A 24,188-nucleotide genomic window follows, 5' to 3' on the forward strand; every position below is an offset into this window, starting at 1 on the left:
TCTCTTTTAAAAATGTGATTATGCAAATGAAGTGTGAGAGATGTAAATTGGTGCTTCATACGCCTTTCTGATTTGCCTCATTTGTATTCCCCTTTTGAAAGAGGACTGTCGTGTAGACGCAGTGGATGTGAGAGGATTAGAAAATGGCCTGAAGAGGACAGGGCATGCTGTGGAATTAGCGGTCTGATCTTAGAGGTGTTTTGGAAGGGATATTTAAATTAAAAGACGATGAGATATTTATGGACTTGGCTGACAATACAGTATGTGCTACATCTTAAAAATATTGGACTGGAGGGCTGTAAAAAGATCCTGGAGCAGGTCATTAAATTAGAAAGTGGGGAGACCAAAAAGGAGTTTGAAGATTAAAACAGGAAGAAGAGAAGTGTCTGTAAAACAGATGTCACCTGTACTTTGTCTGGCCTGGGTTGTCAAAGATATTTATGTTTGACCAAGAGCTTGCGTCCTTTCTTCTACTGTGTGGGGAGCTTGTCACTGTGGGTGATACCTTTTTCCTGCTGCAAAGGGTATGATTCTAGCACTGAGCAGCAGGGAAGGCTGGGCTTGGAAACGTGTGGATGGGGGAACCAATTTTTAAACAATGAAGCTGTGGATAATTTGCAGAAGTGGAAATGAAACACATCTGCTAAAAACAAATTGTAGAAGGATTGTATTAGGTGTAGTGTAGTTTAAAGTTTTCTTCAATCTCTTTTTAAGATTAAGAAATATCCCCTTGAAGAGCTGAGAATCAGTGAGCAATCTCTGTCCTCTGTCTGATAAATAGAATCAGGCTGCAACCAAAACAGCAGATCCAGACTTTGGGGGAGGTTCACATCCTGATCTGGATCCATACTTCAGGCCTGTTTATCACCACAGTAGGCCAAACCAGACCACAGAATTTAAATACCCCCCTGCAAATTTCTGGAAATTTGGATTCAGATCCATTAATACAGTTCTGACAGCTTTACTCCTGGGGTGTGTGCAAACGTGTGTGTGTGTGTGTGTCTGTGTGTTGGGATGGAGGAGCCTTGCTGAACATGTGTAGCATGCATGGTCAGAATGGTTCTTATTTTTGTTCAATAAGTTAAGTGAAGGAAATTGCATATCACAGATTGACTGTAAATTTCAGCCTTCTCCCCATGGAGTGTATTAATGCCAAGACCAACACCTCAAATTCTTCTCTGGTTCCTGTGATAATGAGAACCTTCTGCTAAAACAACAATAAGAAAAACTGAAATATGACATTTTATTATAAAAATGAAGTTGTCTTGTGACTCCAGTACATAAACCTCTTTCCAAACTTCCTGTTCTCTGAATTTCTTCTGTTCTTGGGCCTCTGGAGAGCATGCCAGAACCAGTGAAAGTTGGTGATTGTTCCCCAAGAAGGCTCCCCACAAATCCCATACTAAAAAGGCTGGGAAGACACAGCTGCTATGATTTTAACTGGTTCATTGGTTAAACACAACCCTACAAATGAACTGAGTAGCTCAGGGGATTGGAAAAGTAAGCCTGTCACACCAATGGCCTCTAAGAATCTCCCAGGTACAGGGCTCAGGTGGAATCCCACTGAGCCTGTCCAATGAGCCAGGCTAGCTTTGAGGAGTAGTGCACTATCATTGTGTTGAATTGCACTGTGCTCATGTCCAGTCAGGCTGCTGCTCTGAAGCGGAATTTCTCAGCCACCCCTTCTAAAACTGAGGCCCTCTTTATTCGAGAGCCCTGGCATTAACTGAAATGTGTTACCTTCTGATGGTCATTTGGTGGCCTAGAGAACTTGATGTGATGCTCCCAGCTTTGTTGCAAATGAATGGCTGTCTACCTTCAGCATAAGTGTCAGTTACTACAAGAGTGTCACACAGAGGTCAAGGACTGAATGGCATTCTGGGACTAAACCATGCACCCCCGGAGGGAATCCCTTCACAGTCAACCTGAGGGGCATATTGGCAGGTTTCCACAGAGCGTGGCCAATTTGGGAAGCCAAGTGTTATATTGAGGTGACAGGGACTGACTGGCTTCCTGTACCCACCTCAAAACCAAGTCAGTCTCCCTAGCACAAAATCAACAGGGGACTGATCCCTTGGGTTTCTAGGAAGTTTCTTCCTGTCTGCATCACCAGCTCTTCTTCCACAAGGAGGCAGAGCCTCTGTGAGAGACTCTTACAGAGATGGGACTTCAACGCTGGGGGCCTCCCATTATGAGTTGGACTGATGGAACTAATCCAGTTAGTAAATCATTCCTGCTCTTTCCACAGAAGAGAAACTCCTTGTGAAAAGAAACAATAAGGGTGAGCACAAGGGATTTGGGTGCTTCTACAACAGCCGTGTTAATCACCAGACCTAATCTCCTGAACAACTGTGTTCCTGTGTCAGGTTGAATTTGAAGCCTGGATGCTCCAAGTGAGTTTGAGGGCTAGTGCAGTAGGCTCCGTTCAGCCAAGAACTTAATGTATCCTACAAACTAATTAATTGAAATTAATTCAACCCTATTAATACCTGCTCCAGCCTGGTTGCTCTTACTGCTCTTTAGTTACTGTCCCATAACTGCTCCAGTCCTAAACGCCTCTCAATACTAGGCTGCTATGTCATTCTTAATGCAAGGGAATTTGCTTCTTATACCTCAACAGGTATTAAAGTTGTGCTGCTGCTGAGGGTGCTGTGTTTTGTCACCTGGATGCATGTCTTTCCCCAACACCCCAGATTTATGTTAAAGGCTACTATGGTAGTGGAGGAACCTGGTTATTCCCCGTATGCCACTGTCTCAGTCGAGTGCTGTGAGCTGCACGCCACGCTGACACAGTGTTAAGATATTCAGCTTGTAGCCGGCAGGTTAATGAGCGTGAAAATTTTGTGAGAATTTACATGAGTAAGAGTTTGGGAAAGACAAGCAGTGAGCTCCTAGACCTAGGTCAGAGCCTCTCAATATCTTTAAGAGAAGACAAAGGCAAGATGTACTGGTTTGCTTTTGTACAAAATCTGTAGAGAAGGTTTTTTTTTTTTTAATTTTTTTATTCACGTAATGTAGAATAACAAAGGGGTTGTTGGCGACGACAATCTTAAAACTTGAAAGTCATCCATTCAAGACTGTCCGTGAATGTGTGTGCCAGAGGAATGTGTGTGTGAGACCCACCTCTGGCATATATCTCAGGCACACACATGTTCTACAGGATTCTATTCATGCATGCCTGGTATGTGCTGACGTCCTCTCATCTACTTCCTGTATGTGGATGTATGTCAGTCATGCATGTCTCTGCTGATGCTGGCCAGACACATACACCTTTATGTTGGCACTCTCAGCACCAGTTTTGAATATATTTGAACATATTAAAATGTTAATGCAATTAATTAGTTGGTTAGTCAACAAACACAGTTTAACTAGAAGACGACCTGCAACACTCGGGAGAGGTGGGAGGTATGGAGAGTTTTGAATGGATTTTTGGAATATGCACCCTTTTCACATACGGATTCCTTTTCTGCTGGATCTTTTAGCTGAGCTTTCTCTTTAGGGGATCTCCGTATAAACACACTCATTCAGCCATGGCCTTCAGCTTCCTTTTCAGCTTCCCAGATACTTGGCATAGTTTGGAGGGTTGCTATTTCTCAGCGGTTAAGTGATGGGCTGGGAAGTGTAATGACTGTAGGTAACAGGGGGAGCAAGCCAGCCCTGTGGGATGGGAGCTGGGCTTACAGAGCAGCGTGGGTTATTGTCAGGGACGCCTCCAGTTGCAGCTGCCTGCTGCACTGTGAATAGTTTCACAGCTCACCGAAGAGACGAGTGAATTTAATTCGAGATGAATGGGCGCCTCCCTGATATAGATGACATTTTCATTGCAAACAAACAAAGAGAGAAATCCAATTACATCACAAAGGGGCTCCCTAATAGGCCGTGCAGCTTGTGTGCGCGGTGGGGCTACAGGCTTCTTCGCCACAACAGTCCATTGCAGAGGGAAGCCATGCAAGCCATCCATCAGCCACACAAAGCATCGGGAGAGAAACACTCACCCAACCTTTGTGTTTGCGGGGCTAAAAGAGCATCATTCGAAAGTCCAAGAGACACCGAGATTGAGTGAGCAGCCTTTAGCAGGGAAGGGGTTTAGAGTGTCCTTTCCAACAGAGCACTTAGTCTGTGTGCAAGTGTGTGTTTACATTTCAGTTGCTGATTGAACAACAAGGCTTTGTGAGTCCTTAAGTGTGGGACTCAGGAATCCAGGCTCTTATACTCCTCTCCTTCTGCTCTTCAATTTCTTCCTTCCATTCTCTACCTCAGTCGAGCAACTGGAATCCTGATGGCAGCAGTCAGGACTAAACTGAAGTCCAACGAGCTGCATCTGTTTATGCCATGGCTGCACTTGGCTTTTTGTTTCCTTCCTCTTCTTCCTTCACCCTTCCCTTGGTTTCCCCTTTCAGTCTCCTTTCCTTCCTAAGAATCTCTCTCTCTCTCTCATACTACTCTGTTAGAGTTCTTATACTGCCCACAGGCCAGCTCATGCACTCCCCTCCTCTTCTACCTTCCAAGGCTGCAACAAAATCCATAAACCCATATTCAGTTTTTGTCAGCAGATAAAAAGGACCCGGTACTAGGTCACCGAAATAAAAGGATGACTGCATGGTGTGAGAGATGAAGTCTGGCTATTGCACAAAGATGCTCACCTATAACCTGCTCTTGTCCAAGACTTTGCATGCATCTTGGAAGTTAATTGATATGTAAAGTCCCAGGATGAAACCAGGATTTTTGCTATGAGCTGAGGATATATCAGTTGAAAGTTACATTGGAGAAGGAGGAGAAAGACCTGGATATATAAGTGGGAATAGTAGCTATCAATGTGATTTAGTTGTGAAAAATGCTAATGCAGTCTTGAGACACATCAAGTGAAGTATGTCCAGCAGAGATAGGGAAGTGTCATTAGTATTATACAAAACACTGGTGACACCCCATCTGGAATACTGTGTACATTTCTGGTTTCCCATGTTTGAGAAAGAGAAATACAGTAAGGTCTTGACATTTGCGAGTGCGACATTTGTGAATTCAATTATTCGCGAATGCAACTTCCCTGGGACTCCGGGGGTGGGGTGGGAAAGTGAGTGCTGGCAGCCGCCACTTCCCTGGCGCTGTGGGCCCTGGTGTGCCGGCAGCCGCTGCTTCCCCAGGGCCCCATATTCACGAAAATCAACATTTGTGAGGGTTCTGAACAAGGAACCCTCGTGAATGTTGCAACCCTACTGTACAAACTTGAAGAGATACAGTGAAGCACACTAGGATAAAAGGAATGGAAACCCCACTTTCTGAGTGGAGCTTCAAGGCACTTGGCTTCTGTAGCTTTCTTAAGTATACATGCATCAGAATGACAAATATCAGGCAGGGAGAGGTGTTGTTTAAATTAAGCCCCACAAGACCAAATGAATATAAATTGATCATCAATGGGTTTAGGCTTGAAATTAGAAGATGGTGGCTAACCATCAGAGGAGTGAAGTTCTGGAACAGTTTTCCAAGGGGAGCAATGTGGATAAAAAGCCCAACTGGCTTCATGCCTGATAAGTTTATGGAGGGGATGGTAAGATGGGCTTCCTGAAATGCTGTGTGGCCCACTGACAAATGTTAGTAGCAAATATCCCCAAGGACTGGAGATGGGACAATAGATGGGGAGGACGCTGAGTCACTAAAGTGAATTCTTTCCCAGGTGTCTGGCTGGCGGGTCTTGTTATGTTCATATTCTCATGTTCTCTGTATTTGGGGTAAAGAAAGAATTCTTCCCTGGTCAGAGCGGCAAAGACCCTTTGTTTTTTCATCTTCCTCTGTAGCTTGGGGCACAGATCACTAACATGTTTAAACTGGAATAAATAATAGCGTAAATTTTCTGTAACCTGAAGTCTTTAAATCATGATTTGAGGATTTAGGTAGTTCAGCCAGAGATTCTATAGCCTGCAGCATGCAGGTGAGACTAGAGGATCATGGTCCCTTTTGGACTTACGGTCTATGTCTATGTCTACACTAAACAGTTTTGTCGACAAAAACCATGGGGCGTTTACAACCCAAAGGTTTTCTGGTGACAGTAAATCAACAGAGTGCAGCACTTTCCGTTGCCAGCATTCTGCCCCTCACCCCTCCCCGTGAGGCAGAACGCCTCTATTGAAAGAGATCTGTAAACAGAAAGCCAGTCTGGATGTTCTGGGGGGCCTTCTGCCAACAGACAGGGTTTCTGGGACACCAGCCAGCCCTGTCTGCTCTGTTTCCAGTTGGCCATTTTGTTGAGAGAGCGGCTGGGCAGTCTGGCTGCTTTCTGTTGGCAGAGGGGATCACTCTTTCAGTCTGCTATGCAGTTTGCCGCAATCTGTTGACAGACATTTTATGGGAAGATATCTTCCGACAGTAACTTCTGTCGACAGATCACTCTAATATAGACAAAGCCAAAGAGAGTATTTCAGATCGAACATGCTGAGGTAGAAGCACTTTTTTTTTCTCTGTAATAAACTAAAAAGGCAAATTTGCTGCCCGTAAAAGTGAAGGACGAGTACGACCATGACTACACATCTTAGTGTAGCAGGTACGGCGCAAGCGTGCCCTGCCACCAGGTTTTGCTAATGTACCTCAGGCCTTACCTGCAACGACTTCCCCTAGTCTAATTCTGAGTATCTCCTGAGGACAGACTGCAAATTCTACTGAGTAGTGTAATGAGGTTTTGTTAAAACATAATCATTTGTTGTAGGTTGTGGTTCTGTTGATCATTCACTAAAGAGAAATAGGAATATTAAAGAATCACTGGAGATCTGTGGCTTTCCCCCAGACCTCTTCAAAATCATCTGGCCCTCCAGATGCATAGGGATGATTGGGGAAGATCTTTGGCTTGACCCTTGCAGAAAGAGTGGACCCCAGAACTGGCTATGAGCAGAGAAGAGATGGGGAAATCAACATCCTTCTCTCTGGATTTGGGACAGATCTGATTACACAACTGAGATCCAGTACAGATGGTAGCTACAGGGAAGTTTTTGCACAGGGAAGTTTTGGTTAGCGTTTTGATATTTAACATCAGTTCTGGATCTGTACCATGTGAATGCTGTGAGAGGTACAAAGGGAAAAGACCCATTCATTGATCTAGTTCAGGGGTGAGCAAAGTGGAGGGCAGATTCCACCCCCCGGGGGGGGAGGGGCGTGAAATTTCATCGGGGGGCACAGCATGATCGGCTGCTGGGTCTCAGGCTCATCCATCTAATTAAAAATATTGAAATATATTAGTTTTTATATATGTATGTACACATCTATATACTGATAATAGTTTTTACTTTCCACATACTTATTTTCTTACACATGCCAAAAGGATTTTTTTTTCCATCTGAACGTTACTGAAATTTCAGTCCGTTTGGAATACATTAGACTGGGAGGGGGGCCCTGCTAATTGTGGAGCCAAAATGTGGGGTCCAATGTGAAAAGTTTGCTCACTCCGATCTATTTCTAGCCTCTTTTGTCTTTTCCAAAAATCCTCTGAGAAAAGGGTAACATTTTCAAAAGCTCTAAAGTGACTGAGAAGCTTTAGTCCCATTGACTTTCAGTGGGAGTTAGATCCCTAAGTGGAAAACAGGAGGCAGTCTCTTTAGAGGCTTTTGAAAAAATTGCCCTTGATGTATCAGATTGTAAATTGACACTGCGCTTGCTCACTCTCCAGGCCAGAAAGAAATGTCGAGAAAATGGAAATGAAAAAAATCTGATTCTGACTTGATTCTGGCTGTGGGAGGTGGCCATGGAGGGGTCATGTGATTTTGATACCAGGGAGAAATGGGGCACTCATAAGTCATTGTTTCTGGGTGCATCAACAGTCAGGGAAGGAGAAAGAACACTAAGGACTGAGATACAGATTCTCACAGGAATGTAGGTGCCAAACTACCTCTCTGGGAGGGGATGAGAGAACCAACCCCACGTCTGATGTGTAGGTGTCACATTGTTTAGCATACTTCTGGAGGGCACTTAGCAAGTCAGGTGATAGATTTGCTAGCAATGTATTTCAGAAATATGGGGCAGACCCCATATGTTCCCAGACTTGACTTGAGCCTTTCTGTGTCTCTGTCCTTCCAAGGACTCCTCTTTCTCCAGAACCCAGTGGTACCTGTCAGGCTCTGTGTGGGCAGTGCTTTATTTTCCAGAAAAAAGGGTGCTGGAACTCAAGCCCCAGATCAACACCCCTGCCAGAACTCAAGCACCAGACTGCCTCACCGCCCCCAGGCTTAACTTCCCTGGTAGCCCCAGTCCACTTGACCCCAGGATCAGCTTCTTGCTGACCCTACCCCCCAAGATGATTTAAGCCCCACCCCCATTGCAGCCCCAAACTGCACCACCTTCCTCCTTCAAGCAACTTAAACCCCCTTACCAGAACCCCAATCCACACCCCCTCCTACCACGCAAGTGGCTTACCCCCCCCCCAGCCCCAATTCACACCCCCTTTCACCTCCAGGCTCAACCTCTCACTGCCCCTCTGCTCCAGACAGTTTAACTTCCCCACAGCCACATCCCAGCCCTGGCTCAAACTCTTGCTGCCTCCCCAGGTAGCTTAGCCCCAAACCACCCCAGGCTTAACCCCTCTGCACCCCCAGTCCCCCTCACCACTCCAAAAGAATGCCATCCTTCTTCCCCAGAGCCAGACACCCCAGCCTGCCCAACTGAATGCCCTCCCCCTTCCCCACTTCCCCAGAGCCAGGGGTACCCCCAGCCCTTCCCCCCAAGTAAATGTCAGCAAGTTCCTGACCTGGCACTCCAATTAGAGGCGTGCTGGGCTGCCAGAGCTGTGCTGGGCCGCAGGCACTGCATGGATCCTGGGTGGAGCTGCAGGAGCCATGCCAGGACTGGAGAAGCTGCGCGGCTCCCAGCTGGAGCCGAGCATGCATAAAGCAAGGGGGAGGGGTGCCCAATGTGTTTGTCTCTACTGAGCCACATTTCACGCCCCCACCCCCACCAGCTACTTCATTCACCACCACATGTGGCAAATGGGAAGTGTAACCCAGCCCCCTTCCAAAATGGCGGTGGCGCCAGGACAGATGGTGCTGGAACTCAGGAATGTGGCATTCCGGCGGGAAAAAAGCCCTGTGTGTGGGTACTGGAAGCTGAGTGAAAGGTATCTGCCTGTGGCAGTGCTGTGCTCCACCAAGGAGTGGGGCTCAAAGAAGGGGTGTGGCCTTGAGGAAGACAATGGCTGGAGGAGGCTTCACTGCAATCATCAGGGTCACCATTTCAAATTTCAAAAGGAGAAACAACTCGCGGCGAAGCGGCGAGACCAAATTTAAGCAGCATTGTCATCCTGTGCCCCAGGTTCAGCTGCCAACAAGTAGCATGTTGCAATGCAAAATGCTTGACAACAGCTCTGTCCTGGATTTCAGTCGCTAGCGTGACTCCCACATGGCTCTGACAGCACTATACTCTTGGTGGGAATAAGGGATACGAGGCATCCCATCCTGATCTATCAAAACAAAAAAGCAGTCCAGTAGCACTTTAAAGACTAACAAAATAATTTATTAGTCTTTAAAGTGCTACTGGACTTCTTTTTTTGTATTGCTAGTATATAGGCTAGCACGGCTTTCTCTCTGTTACCATCCTGATCTAGTAAGGAACAGGCATTTTATTCTTTAAATAAGGGACATCCTTTGAAGTATGGGACTTGGCAATCCTGGTCGATGACGAGCACAGTATAAGAACCTATGTGCACTAGAACAGAGCTCCCACTGGTTTCTGAATCACAGCCCTTTGGAAGTATGAAACCCATTGTGATGGGATGGCTAACAGGTAACATTGAGCCAGAGTGCCCTCTGGTGGATCATGAAGATGTCAGTACATTGTATTGTATATTTTAAATGAAATGCAAAAAGGTGACTATTCTATCCCTTTAAAAAGAGATTCTATATAGCGCAGTATCTCCTTCTTATCCCATCAATGAGGATGAATTTGTTGTGCAACCATGTGCCATCCTCCTCTGTCCAAAGTGGCACTAAGGTCTAGTCCCTTACCTTATCTTTGATACAACCCATCCATTGCTCTCTTGCTATGCTCAGGTCTCTTTCCTACCACCCTCTCCTGCTATGCTATCGTCACAATGTACTCTGCAGGTACCAGAACCACTGAAGGTGAGGTTCATGGATTTTTGACAGCCACATCCTATTTGGACTTCCGTCCTAATACTTTTATTACAACTGGTGTCTCTTAGTGTATGGCTGCATAGCGCAAAGACATCTCACCTCAAACACCTAGCAGCTTTGTGAGCCTGCTGGCTCTTTATTACCCTTGCTTGTGCTCCATACAACTTTGTGGGGAGTGGCACTGTTCTGTATAGTTGGTGTTTAGTGACATATGGTTGTCATACACAGCCCGTGAGATCTTATTCCACAGTATTCCAGCATGTTTCAAGCTGGACTGTATCTCACATTCAAGTTTGCCATTTTCCATGACTGAGGGTAGGTCTACACAGCAAAATTATTTTGAAATAACTATCCTAGGCTGTGGCCACACTATCCCTCCCTTTCAGAAGGGGCATGTTAATGAGGCAGTTTGGATATGAATATGCAGCACCTCACACAATTCGAAAGTGATGCTTTCAGACTGCATGCCGCCTGTGTAGACAGGGGACTTTCTAAAGGATCCCCTGACTTTGAAAGCCCCTTCTTCCTACAGCCAGATAGGTTATTTCAAAATAAGCTATTCTGGAACAGCTTATTTTGAAACAATGTTGTTGTGCAAACATACCTCCAGGCACCAAAGCTACGTCTACACATACATTCCTCTTTTGAAAGAGGAATGCAAATGAAGAAAATTGAAAATGTAAATGAAATGCTGATTTACATATCTCACACTTCATTTGCATAATCTCTTTTCAAAAGCGATTCTTTCGAAAGAAAAAATTCAGAGTAGACAGGGCTCTTTCAGAATTAAACTCTGTCTTTGAAAGACTACTTCTTCCTATTTTGTTTCAGGAAGAAGGGTTCTTTCAAAGATAGGGTTTAATTTTGAAAGAGCTGCACCTACACTGCTTTTTTCCTTTTGAAGAATCTCTTTTGAAAAGAGATTATGCAAATGAAGTGTGAGATATGTAATTTAGCGCTTCATTTGCATTTTCAATTTCTCTCATTTGCATTCCTCTTTCGAAAGAGGAATGCAAGTGTAGACATAGCCCAAATAGTTAAACTGGTTAGTCTGGTTTTGTCTCACTCCATTAATCTCTGTGTTCACTTTCCTTGTGACACTTCTACTGACCCACATGACCTCAGTCCTAATAATGCTCATTTTCAACTCGCTCCAATTTAGTTGGTCATGCTAATGATTTTCTGTATACTCTACACCTTTTGAGGATGCCATATCTGATATGTCATTTGAATATAGGAACTTTTCCCCTTTTCCCCTTGGGATCTTCCTAATAGAGTGAATCAGTATGAGACACAGCTGTGAATTTAGGACTGGCCTCTGGTGCTGTCTGACTTCCATGTCAAAGGGACCCTGTCTTGTTACGCAGAAATGCTGTGTAGCAGAGAGAAAATATTAGCACGTACAGAATATATTCATGTCCTTCAGAGGATAAATACATTAGACCGTGAGGTGTTCTGGTTCTACAGTCAGAGATCACATGAATACCTAGTTTGATCACAATTTGTTTGTTTTTCTTCTTTCACTTTGTCTGACCAGCACTTTAGAGGACGTACTGAGCTGAGTGCTCAGGTGCTGTAGAGTGGCAGAGATCCGTTGACTTGGTTCTTTAGGAATACAATGAGTTTTATCAGTGTTCCTCTAAAGACAGCTGTTGAGCACGCGTTTTCCATTTACCATCAGTAGGTGGTGCTAGCCTCCCAGCTGCTGACTTGTGCTTGTTCACTGCTGGTGTAATTTCAGAGCAAGAAAGGCAACTCTCACATTACTCCGGAGGTGACATTCATAAATGAAACAGAAAAACAAATGGGTCATAGAATAAGTATCTCTTGGGATTCAACTGTCGTTGAGGTGAGCCAAGCTCCTTGGAACCTTTGTCAATCTCTTTTTTGCTGTGGCTTTGCTGCTGAAAAATATAAGGTTTATGGTGCCTGCAGGGTTGGAGTCCAGGGTCAGAGACTGTATGAAGCTTCCATTCTACTTTACTAAAAGTTCAGCAACAAAAAATTAGCTGTAAAGCAAGAATAAAGTTCCTCTGCTGGCTTGTTTCTGGGAAGTGGGGTCCCTGAGCAGCATCAGTGCATGCCTGCCAGCTGCCTCTCTGAGTGAGATGGAGGCCAAGAGGAGTGAGGTGCTACCATCTCCCTAAGGGTGTGAGCTGAGCCGGGAACAGCAGCCTCAGCCCCTTCTTGTTACTGGAGGCTTGAGCAGTTCCCTGCCACTAACCTGCTGGTCTCTGTGATGAGACATGATGGCTGCAAAACGCAGTCTTTCTAGAGATTCTGCTGGTTCCAGGGCTGAACTGAGTTATCACCTGCAAAGTAAGATGCAGCTTGAACTATAGTGACAGACGTCAGCACCAAAGATTTTCTCCATTTTTCTCTCTTCCCTTGACAAGTATTCTTTTGTGTTGTGTGTTCTCTTCCATTTTCCTTGTTTTCTAGGCTGAGGCAGCAGGAGAAATGGCATAAGGTGTTTCCATGTTAGCAAGCGTCTAAAGAACAGCGACCTGAAGGAATGCAAAAACTGGAGGGACATCACATTACTGTCTATTCCCGGAAAAGTGTGCAATAGGATTCTCTTGCAGAGAGTGAAGACAGAAATCAATAGACAGCTCAGGGAAGAACAGGCCAGCTTCTGAAGCAAGAGATCTTGTACTGAGCAAACAGCAATTCTCAGAGTGATCATAGAACAGTTGCTTGAGTGGAACTTCCCCCTGTACATAATATTCATATACTTTGAAAAAGCCTTCAACAGCGTTGATAGAGACACTTTGTGGAAACTGCTGCAACACTGTGGCATCCCACCCAAAATTATTAATTTGATCTGTTCAATGTATGAACCCTCGACATACCAAGTTGTTCACAATGGGGTCTTGGCAGAATCCTTCAGCATAGTCTCAGGAGTGCAACAAGGGTGCCTATTGTCACTTTTCCTGTTCTTTATCACAATGGACTGGATTATGAGCAGGGCAACAGATGGCCATCAACTGGGCATTCAGAGGACACATTGCAAACAGCTAGAAGACATTGATTTTGCTGATGTCACCCTCCTTTCACACCACCATGAGAGCATGGAAGAAAAGATCACAACACTAGTCAAAACTACTTCAGTTACTGGACTGAACATTAACAAGGGAAAGATCAAGACAATGAGGATCAACCAGTCCAACAACAACACTTTCACACTGGGAGGGATGGCTTAGCAGATGTGGAGCAGTTAATCTACTTGGGGAGTATTATGGACAGAGACGGAGGAACAGATAAGGATATCAATGCTAGGATAGAGAAAGCAACAGCTGCATTCAACACTTCATCTCATATGGAGTTCACAAATAATATCTGCAAAGAGGAAACTGTGGATCTTCAACACAAATGTGAAGAGTTTGCTCTTGCATGGATGCGAGGCCAGGCATACTAAAAAGTTGTCAAATAACAAGCTACAGACATTCATGAACAAATGTCTAAGGTACACCCTTCACATCAAGTGGCAAGACTTTGTCACAAATAAGGAGCTTTGGAACAGAGAAGGACAAGAACAACTTGACATTCAAATTGAGAGAAGAAAGTGGGGATGGCTAGGCCACACTCTCAGAAAACCATCATCCAGCATAGTCTGTCAAGCTCTCAAATGGAGCCCCCAAGGAAAATGCAAAAGAGGAAGATCTTGGACAATGTGAAGAAGATCTATTGAGACTGAAAGACAACAACGGGGGTACTCCTGGAGTCAACTAGAAGTTTTGTCCCAAGAGTGAAGTGGAGGAGACTTGTAGATGACCTATGCTCCACATGAAGTACAAAGGTTTAAGTTAAGTCAAGTGGAATCTACCTAGACCTGGCTAGCCATCAGCCTCAGCCCAAACCTTAAACTGAAATGAACCTGGGACAATGACCATCTTTTTTCTTCATTTTGCACAAGGTTTTGCTGCCTCGTGATACTGAATGATGAAGCTGTTGATAAAACAGATGTTGGATCACTTCCCAATGTGTCTTCAGCCAATTAACATGCTACACATCACAGACTCTCAGTATAACCCATGCGTTTTGTATATCCAACTTCCAATGGCTGGTCCACAAATGATGTGAGTCCAGTATTTTGCCAGCTAAAGGCATTAGTTTTTTAGCACACACAGTAGACCTGGTGCTTTTAGTTTTTGTTGGACCAGATTCAGTCGTCAGTAATGGCTGACAATGACCATTAGTATCGGAGGGGTAGCCGTGTTAGTCTGGATCTGTAACAGCAACGAAGGGTCCTGTGGCACCTTATAAACTAACAGAAAAGTTTTGAGCATGAGCTTTCGTGAGCACAGACTCACTTCATCAGATGCTGGTCTTGGAAAGTTGCAGGGCCAGGTATAACTAAGCCAGAGCAAGGGTGGGGATAACAAGGTTAGCTCAGTCAGCAAGGGTGAGGCTTACTACCAGCAGTTGATCTGGAGGTGTGAACACCAAGGGAGGGGAAGCTGCTTCTGTATTTAGCCAGCCATTCACAGTCTTTGTTTAAGCCTGAGCTGAGGGCATCGAATTTGCAGATGAATTGTAGCTCAGAAATTTCTCTTTGGAGTCTGGTCCTGAAATTTCTTTGCTGTAGGATAGCTACTTTTAAGTCTGCTACTGTGTGGCCTGGGAGATTGAAGTGCTCTCCTACGGGTTTTTGTATATTGCCATTTCTGATATCTGATTTGTGTGCGTTTATTCTTTTACGTAGAGACTGTCCAGTTTGTCCGATGTACATAGCAGAGGGGCATTGCTGGCACATGATGGCATAAATTATATTGGTAGATGTGCAGCTGAATGAACTCACGATGGTGTGGCTGATCTGGTTAGGTCCTGTAATGGTGCTGCTGGTGTGGATATGTGGGCAGAGCTGGCAACGAGGTTTGTTGCATGGATGGGTCCCTGAGTTAGAGTGACTGTGGTGTGGTGTATAGTTGCTGGTTAGGATTTGCTTCAGGTTGGCAGGTTGTCTGTGGGCAAGGACTGGTCTGTCTCCCAAGCAGGAGGCAGGATTTATTTGTCATAGCTAATAGGTAATACCAGGAAATGAACAAGGGGAGCTAACCATAAAGTGGGGTCTCAGCCAGCAATTCAGTGACACAACCAGTCCTTTGTTCTTAGCCTCTCAACCCATCAGTGCTGTTTCAAGAAAGTAAATGCGCTGTTTCACTTATTCACCCTCTTCCCAGCACAGCCCTGCAATAAATGAGCACAGAGAGTTTCTTCCAGATGCCTTATCATTGCCACATCTGCTGATACTAATTGGGATTATTATTGGAAATCTGTTATGATGTGGTTTCCATGACAAAGGTGCCTTTCTTTTGGCAGGTTGCCACAGGACCCTGTTGTCATTTGTCAGTGATTTGTAGGCATGCTCCAGGGGACGTCTTCTTGGCACAGCCCATAGTCTAACAGCAGAGCCTAATTATTGGTTGAAGTTTAGAGATCATTAAGTATGAACATAAGGTTATTTTCCTCCTGTTCCCCATATTGCTCTCTTGGGAACTCCCTCTTCCTGTATCACATATTTGGTCATGACAGATGTCTGACAACTTTCAGTTTGCCCATTCACCATGACATGCCCTAGAGAAGGGGTCAGCCACCCCCGGCACAGGTGCCAAGAGTGGCATACGAGACAATTTTCATTGACATGTGAGATGGGAACTCAGCCCCGTCCCTCTTCCCCTATGTAGCCAGGCGCTTGCTCAAAGCCACGCCGCCTGTGGGTTAACAAACACCAGCTAATGCTACCAAACACCAACTAAACATCCAAGCTCTGCACCTTAACTTACCTATTCATGAAGCTGTTGTAAGCAGGACTATTAGTGACTTTAAAAAGTATCACCAGCACTTGGACCATACATAGAGGTCAAATTTTGGCACTCCTCCTTGGAAAGGTTGCTGACGCCTATCCTAGACTGTATTTTCCAAGTATTTACCCAAATATCTGTCATCAGTAGTGATGGCCCAAGACCGTGAAAAAGTATTTGCAAATAGTCATTTAACCGAAAAACCTCAGATTGATTTCCCTGGGCTTCAAGGGCCCTTTTTTTATCTGCTTGTGACACTATATGCACACCTGTAAGGGTAGAATAATGGCAACATAGTGGATGTGCTGCCATCACAGTTACTGTCTGCCAGATGGTCTTGGGCCTTCCAACGATGCAGTCCAATGGTCAGCGTCCATGCACTCAGATTCAGGGCAGTGTGGCCAGCAGCTGGAGCCCATACAGTGCCGCCACTCCCCCCCCCACCCCCCGACTCCCTGCACAGTGCAGCATGGCTAAGCAGTCAGAGTCCAGACAGCACTTCCTGCATCACAGGGTAGTGTAGCCCAGGGACCAAAGGCCCTAGAGCAGCCCTCAAGCGCAAGGCCGTGTGTCTTCGCAGCTATGATTGGTGGGTGACTGTTTTTTGACTGGACTCTCCAGTTGAAAAGGGACTCTGCAGGTCTTGTGAACACTGCTGCTCAGACTGCCAAATGTCTGTCTGGTGGTATTATGCTGGAGCTGGGTGTGCCAGGGCTAAGGGGAGCAGGTTAAGCAAGGCTCTGTGCTTGGCTCCTGGGAAGTGGTGATATGCCTGGCTCTTAGGCAGAGCACCTGCAGGTATCACTCTGAGTGCCAGCTCCACAATTCCCATTGGCTGGGAGTCTGGCAGATATGAATCCAGGATGCTACAGCCACAAGCAGATTACTCCATCCTTGGGCAATACTGGGGTGGTGCTGGTGTGGCTGCTATTTAAGGGGCTACGGGAATCCCCAAGCCTGTACCTCCTCCTGCACAACAACCCTTGCCTCATTCTGGAGCCCCCACTTGGCTCCACCTCCAGCCCAGAGCCACCTGCTGCCTGCCAAGTCCCTCATCCCAGATGCTGCATTCCCATCTGGAGGTTCCAGTGCATCCACCAACCCAATCAGCAGGAGCCATGCCAGCAACCAGGCATCAGCCTGACACTTTGTATTGGTGTGCAAGTGGCCACATGGCAACAAGGAAAGCAAAGCTTCATTTGGAAGGAGGTTTCCAAAACCATGGATCTAGTTCCTGGCTAAGGTAGACTCCCTTACACCCTTTGCTTCAAATAAAGGACAACTTGGAAATTTATAGGAGAAAATTTATTTTTAAGGGCATCCGCTCAGTGATTTGGGACACTCATATACAATGGGGTATTTGTATTTCAGTGTACAGTCCTCTGCATGATGACTGATGTACACAAGACCGTATTGATTGAGTTGGGGTGTGATGTGGATACTAGGCACCAAATGGTAGAATGTCACACAGTGTGACTGAACCAACGCCCTGTCCCACACCTTTCCTCTCCACCTGCACTGGGACAAAATTTGGGGCACAGTACAGGTGCAAAAACGTAAACACTAGAAAAACCCATTGCTTAGCAGATGGCAAAATAGGGAGAACTCAGAGTCTGCATCATGAGTTACATTTTATACAACCTCACCTTAACATTAAAGAGCTACAATGAATTCATAAGACATCAATGCAATATTAAGGTTATATATTGCAATGTAAGTGGCAGGAAATGCTAACATTAAGACTCCCACAATATTAGTGTGTCCACGTTGTTTAAATCTATGCCTTGATAGAAACCATGTGCAAGCTAATTGTCAATGAACACAGAACAGCATAACTCGCTCCCCTGCCTCCATACAGCTCATTCTAAGGTAAGGAATGAATTGGTCCGTGGCTGCAGCAATAGTGGATCCCCTGCTGGGACAGCTGCATAAGGGCAAGAGGAAAACAAAACCAAAATGAAAACCAAACAAAAAAACCAAAGCTAAACAAGCTCCTACAATAGTATCTTCAATTTCACGCATTGCAACTGAGGGGGACCTTTCTGGGGTTATTAATTTTACAGCAAGATTTAAAATCCCTGGTAAGGTGAAGGGTGTTTGAATCACACAATCCATCTCCCACATTCGAACTGTTGCAGCTCCTGACAACTTCTTGGCCTTGCAGTGAAAGTGTGTGTTTGCAGTGCGGGTGGGGGGGGGGGGCAGCCAGAGGGAGGGGCAATGGGGCAGGGGTATTCAGTTTTCAGCCATTAGAAAGCTGGGAACGCTACTAGCAGCTGGAGTCCATGCAGAAGCTGCCAGGGACAGGGTAGTGTAGCTTAGTGGCCAGATGCGGTGGCCACCACCAGATGGGTGGCAGTTAGGATAGGAAGTCATAGGCCGACCCAGCTTCACCACATATCAGATCAGGGCACTAAGAGCTGCAGAGTAGTCTGTCATTGCCTTAGCAGGGAATCTAACTGCAACACCCTGCCCCTACACAGGCAGGAGACAACACTCACTCACCCTTCATGGGTCAATTCCCACCAGGCCTCCTGAAGCTACAGTGCATGTGGCAGTGAGGTCTCAGGCCTCCTTGACACAGATAACTCCCTGGGACACCAGTGGCAACAGGTCTCTAGTCTAGATCACAGAATCTGCAGCTCCCACAAGCAACGGATCTAACACTTCCCAGCCTGGCACTTCCACCAAGCTTCCTCCCTCATTTGCAGCCAGACAAGCGTGTGCTGGACTGCGCTCCTTTATATTAGTGCAGCCTTTGGCGTGTGCCCAGTGTGGTCTGAGAAGCAGGGCTTCCTCTGACCATAGTGTGGGATTAACTCTTTCCTGCTTTGTGAAGGGTGTGCACAGCCTGTCACACAGCTTTTTGCAAACATTTGGGTTAATGAAATCTTTGCGTGAGTATTCAGGGAAAGGAGATTCGAAATAAATGTTCCGCAAATATGGATTCATAAAACAGTATTTGCGCGGTCAACTTGTAAGCTCTTTGGCTCACATCCTCAAAGGTATTTAGGCATGTGTATTGATTTCAACCTACGTAAAATGAAACATAATGTACCTAAAATGTCTTGCTTTTTTCCACACCAGACGATAGTGAAAAATGCTAGTGTCACAGGATGACTGGCCATTTTAAATGGGAAATGGTTCAAATCACCTATGAATAGGTAGGGGTCTGATAGTGTATATCTACATGGGGATAAAAAAAATCAGGTCAGCTGAGTAGGGCCCACAGGACTCAGGCTTTGTGGCTGAAAAATTGCTGCATGGACATTGGGGCTTGGACTGGAGTGAGGTCCCTGCACTTCTGAACATGTAGAGAGCGTTTTTTAGCTCCACAGCACAAGCCCAAGTCAGTTGACCTGGCCAACCATGGTCAGGGCACAGGGCTTTTATCTCTGTGTAGACGTGCCCATAGAGCACATCTGCCTTCTATAAAGACACAGACAGCAGTTGTGAAAGGGGAGCAGAAAGACACATCAGGAAGCTGGTGAGAGCTGCCTGAGATCCAGGAGAGTGGTTGAGAGCCAGAGGTGCAGTAGGAGAACTGATCAGAGCTGTTGGAAAGAACTGGTGAACCCAGCTGAACAGGAGGCACATACAGAGGCCCCATATAAAGGGCAAGAGCCAGCCCAGGCAGAGAAGAGCAGGCTGACCCCAGGAAAGCGAGGGTTGCTTCTGGAGGGAGGTTTTATGAGAAGTTCACCGGAGGCAGGTCAGGTCATGCAGGAGAAGTGGGCATGGGCTGAGGAGAGGAACTCTGCAGGAGTCATGCAAGTCCTGCAGTGAAGGCTGAAGGGGAAGGTCTAGATTGAATATTAGGGAAAAAAACCTGTTTCACCAGGAGAGTGGTGAAGCGCTGGAAAGCATTATCTAGAGAGGGGGGTGGAATCACCACGCCCAGAAGTTTTCAAGTCAGGACTTTGTCAAGCCCTACCCTGCGCTCCGCACAGAGTCTGTGAGAAGGCAATCTATTTTAATTCCCCTGAATAGTACTTGCTTCTCACCAAAGCGATCCCTAACTTCAGGGTTCTAATTCCAAAACTGTTTAGTGTTTCAGACACAAGGTGAGGAAAGATGAGCCTTGATTTTCCCTTTACTTGTCTGCATCAGTGAAAAAGAAACAGATTCCTCACCTTGAAATGTTACAATAGCCCCTTATTTGCACAGCGCCACAGGAGACCACATTTAAGGTTTCAGAGATGATATTTATCACCCTGTAGTTATCATATTTTTCATAGGCCTCTATTGTGGAAAGACATTTGTTAAAAAATAACACATCTGGTCCTTTACATGCTCAGTTATTAAGTCTGGAAGTTTGGCTCGAGCCCTTTTCAAAATGAGGCCCCATGCAGTTACTCTGGACAATGAACTCCAGTCACCAGCACACTACTGAACGTTGCTATTTTTCATTGTTATGGATTTGAGCTTCTTTTCCTTGGTTAGGCTGAAGGCCCTGCCCTTGGGACTCAGCTCTGTCTCTCAGAGCTAGAATCAGGAAGGATTTGCTGCCATCAGGCTAAAAACAGGCTCATGAGTCACAATTAGTAACTTTTGAACAAGGCATGCAATGGGCGGTCCCAAACACAGCACAATACTTCAAGAGAGAAACCAAACAAAACATAGCTCAGGAAATTTTCTATGATGATGCAGGAGAAGACTCAATTTAGACAATTTCCTGAAAGAGGTTCAGGCCACAACTGGATTACTTTTATCTTGATGTTACCAGCTACTTGAATGGAGGACTAAGAGCATTAGACACTCCATTTCACCAGTTAAATATGTTTAGTACTGTACATTTCATCCCAAAGCACTTTGCAAACTCACCTTTGCACATACAGGTATCACCTTGCCTACCACTGAAATTATGACCAGGAAAGTCAGGACAAACTTCTGCCTGTGCAAAAAGTGCTAAATATTTATTGAACATATAAAGCACCTGGGATCTAATTTTCTAGAATCTTTCATGGAAGATCTGCACACACCGCAAACTGGATTGAACTAAGGTACTTGGAGGGAGAAAGAGTTAAAAAAGGCCTTGTCTGGATTTGATCCCAGAGTAAGTTGGAGTCTAGGTATTTCAAACCTCATGTTTAAGTCATTAAACTCTCCTCTATTAGACAGAGTAATGATACATTAGAAGGGAACACAAATTGAATCTAAGAACCTGGAACTCGGGGCATTTAGTTCAGAGAAGCCCTTTTCTGCAGAGGGCCCTTAATACACAGAACAGACACAGCAAAGGTAGCAGTACAAGCTGTAAGGAGAACCATATTCAAAAGATTCAGGCAAACTCTTGGAGGGAAAAATAAATTAAAGGGAAGGTAAGATGTAAGACATCTAAGTGGACAGAGATGAATTAGTCTGGTTACATGGTTCCTTGTCCTCTAAAACAATGCAAGTCTATATCAAGCATTTGTTCTGATGAAAGATGGCCAAAACTAGGGCTGGAGATTTTAATGTAGGTTTTCTGACACCCACCTAGAATCCCAAATCGATCAGCTGGGAATTACCAAGCCTCTCCCAGCAAACCCTACCCTTCCCTTCCCTGTGGGAATGATGAAAAGAGTATTTCCCTGCTTCCCATCTCAGGTGATGTAATCACTGCCGTCATAGAATTCTGGCAAAGCCATTGGACACAGTAGTAAGATGAAGGCAGTGTGTGACTGAGCTTTGACAATGTCCAGGACTGGCCAAGCTGTTAGCCTGTAAGTACTGCTGTGACATGAGCAAACCAGGTGCCAGCTTATGGCAATGCCTCCATGTCTCAAATGAACACTGACAGTTGGAATTTATCTTATCAATATTAACGAACATGTGAGCCAGATAGGTATGGTAGAACCTTCAAGACACCAGAACATCAGAGTTACGGACTAACTGGACAACCAGATGCCATGGGGAACTGGAAGTAACCAATCAGGCAGCAGGAGAGACCGAAGGGGGAAGAAAAAAGAAAAAAGAAAAAAGAAAGCACAAATACTGTACTGTGCCTGTATTGTATCTTAAAGTTAGACACATCTGAGATATCTGGCTGTGCCCCATCCCTATTTACCATGGTGCAGGGCTGCCACTTATAGGCAGGAGGTGGTAAATGCTGTTACCCCTCCCCACTCACTCACCCACAGCTGGGAAGGAGCTAACTTGAAAGCTCAGAGCCTAGGGAAAAAATTGCTAGCTGCTACTGACACCTGGCCTAGAGCGTAAGGTACTGGAGCCCGAACCCAAGTTTTTGCCTGCATGCTGGGCTCTGGAGCAGCTGCTGTTTTAAAGGGCCACAGCGTTGTGCCCCTGCTGACACTGTGATACCCCAGGCTGCCTCACTAGTTGTAAGGCAGGGCAGTCTTAGCACTCGGTGGCTAGAACCAGTTGCCTGCCCCCACCTGCACTTGCTGGGCCTCCACTGCCAAGCTCTGAGCCCCCACACTGAGAAGTTTGCCTGGAGGAGTGTCAACATGCCAAAAGGCCTTGTTCAAAGTTTCGAACATTTCAGCGTTATTAATAACCTCCACTCCTGAGGTGTCAGTAACTTTGATGTTCTCCTGTATTAGAATTAGGAGAAAATGTTTTGGGTTTAGAGTCTACTGAATCCTTGTGAGTTGCTGCATGCATGTTCCATACTGTAACGCAGTGGTTCTCAACCAGGGGTATGCAGCGATCTTCAGGGGGTACATCAACTCATATAGGTATTTGCCTAGTTTTACACTGGGCTACGTGAAAGCACTAGTGATGTAAGGACAAACTAAAATTTCATACAAGGACTTGTTTATACTGCTTTATATACTACACACTGAAATGTAGCTTTAATATTTATAATCCAATTGATTTATGTTATAAATATATGGCAAAATGAGAAAGTAAGTAGTGTGCAGTGACACTTTTATATTTCTGTGTCTGATTCTGTAAACAAGTAGTTTTAAAGTGAGGCGAAACTTGGGGGTACACAAGGCAAATCAGACCCTTGAAAGAGGTGCAGTATTCTGAAATGGTTGAGAGTTACTGCTATACTGTAATATTTGAATGGCTGTAGTATTAGTTTCTGTTACTCTGAATTGCCACAGAGGCAATGACACCAGAACTGGGGGGATCAGGGGACATGCCTGTTACTTTAAAAAGTGGGCTGGCCAGACCCCACACTTTTTAGCAGGGCATAGACTGGGGATGCCTGCCTCCCCCAAACTGCAAGCAGTCTGTAGGCACAGAGCAGCTCCTGCGGGGAAACTGATCAGCGTTATCAACACTGCTCTTTGGTTCCCTCCCTCTAGGTTATGTGCCTGTTAAAAAGTGGGATGTCAGTGCTCCCCGCACTACTTCAGGGGTTCTGGTGCCCTTGCCCACAGGAGCAGGACATTAATTAGTGCAAAGAACTGCTGTTCGGCAGAAATTTTTATGCCACTCTGGAAAAAGGAGACCCGTTGATACTCTAATGCAGGGGTCGGCAACCTTTCCAAGGTGGAGTGCCAAAATTTGAACTTTTGATCTCTACGTACGGTCCGAGTGCTGGTGACACTTTTTAAAGACACTAATAGTCCTACTTACAACCGCTTCGTTAATACATAAATTAAGATTCAGAGCTTTACTGTTTAAGTGGTGGATGGTAGCATTAGCTGATCTTTTGTTAGTCTCCAGGCAAGCTCCTGGCTGCATGGGGGCGGAGGCTGAGTTCCTGCCTCGCGTGCCTATGAAAATTGTTTTGTGTGCCACTCTTAGTACCCATGCCAAGGGGTTGCTGACCTCTGCCCCAATGTTTGGCTCTTACAACTGGCAATGTCGTGCATCCAGACTGAGGAACTGTCAATGAAAGGACTAAATACTCTGGATGTTGCTTTATTTTTCTCTCTGAGAATGGACTCCACCCATCAGCTGAGTTTGCTGCTGTGAACACATGTAAGGAGGGGGATAAAAACCGAAGGAATTGAGGATCTCTGTGTTGCTGGGACTCTGGAGGTGTAGGAGCTTACTAAGGGTGTGTTTACACAGCAAAAATGATATTTTGAAATAACTTTGAAAGAGCGGACAGCTTATTTTGGATTCTGTAAAACTCATTCTATGAGGAATAGGGACTGCATAGACAGAGAATATGTGCTATTTCAAAATAGGGGGTCTCCAGCTGCACCCAGGTTGCCCTGCTGGCCAATCAGCGTGGATGCTCTAGTTTGAAATATCTGAGTGCTATTTCAATACACATTTTGGCTGTGGCTACACTGCCCCTCCTTTTCAGAAGGGGCATGAAAATGCAACTGATTGGAAATGCACATCAGGCACAGATTTAAATATCTCACAC

The sequence above is a fragment of the Carettochelys insculpta genome, chromosome 7 (genome assembly GCF_033958435.1).
Source record: "Carettochelys insculpta isolate YL-2023 chromosome 7, ASM3395843v1, whole genome shotgun sequence".
Classification (NCBI taxonomy): domain Eukaryota; kingdom Metazoa; phylum Chordata; order Testudines; family Carettochelyidae; genus Carettochelys; species Carettochelys insculpta.